We start from the raw sequence: 825 nt of genomic DNA, 5'->3' as shown, positions 1-825 counted from the left end.
GCAACATAAATACTTTCTTAACACGGTATTTTAGTTACTTTCCCAATCAGTACATTTCTTAAAAGTAATCAGATTAATCCATTTAGTTCTGAGAATTGTTTTAATGACCTAAGATGTCCTATTTTAATATAAAATAATTTACATACTTTGCATCTGAAGACGTTTTCCCAATCATTATACGCCATTGCTCATAATCGTCTATATCTGTTTACTTTCAGTTCTGAACTTCCACTAAGACTGGCGTTGCCCTCCCCTCTTTCCCTTATCAAGTTTCTTCGGCCCCTCGCGGACGTTATGAAAGCACACATTAGATAGGCAAACTTCCACTAATCCAATTTTCTTTTGATACTGCCGTTTGGGTTTCCAGCTTTTTACGAATTTCGTGTAAAAAAATAGGCACGTAGGCTTATTTTCGGGGTTAATTTGGCGTCGATTTTGTTTAGGAAAGGTGTTGTTGTGTGTTTATTGCGATGTGTGAGATTGTTATAGGTTGGTATAGACAAAGGAACGGTATATTAGACGAGAAATCGACAGCGAAATGGGTGAACTCGTGGCGATTGCGGAGCGCCGCCATCGATCGGGATTTGAACCTCCCTCGCCTCGCCTCGTGGTTCTCTCTCCGGCCGCCCGATGGCTCCACCTCACAGTAAACAAACGCCATCTTTCCGTGTACCTTTATTTCAGTGATTTGCCCGTGTTTATGTCGTGTTAATTCGCCTAAGCGAACCAATTTCCCGAGTCCTTAGGCATCAAGCTCATAGCACAACACCTCCGCAGTCCCGTAGGCTCTTTGGAAAGGTGGGAAAAGGCCCGACATAAGGGCTA

The sequence above is a fragment of the Penaeus monodon genome, chromosome 25 (assembly GCF_015228065.2).
Source record: "Penaeus monodon isolate SGIC_2016 chromosome 25, NSTDA_Pmon_1, whole genome shotgun sequence".
Taxonomy (NCBI): domain Eukaryota; kingdom Metazoa; phylum Arthropoda; class Malacostraca; order Decapoda; family Penaeidae; genus Penaeus; species Penaeus monodon.
Note: the sequence above shows the minus strand (reverse complement) of the source record.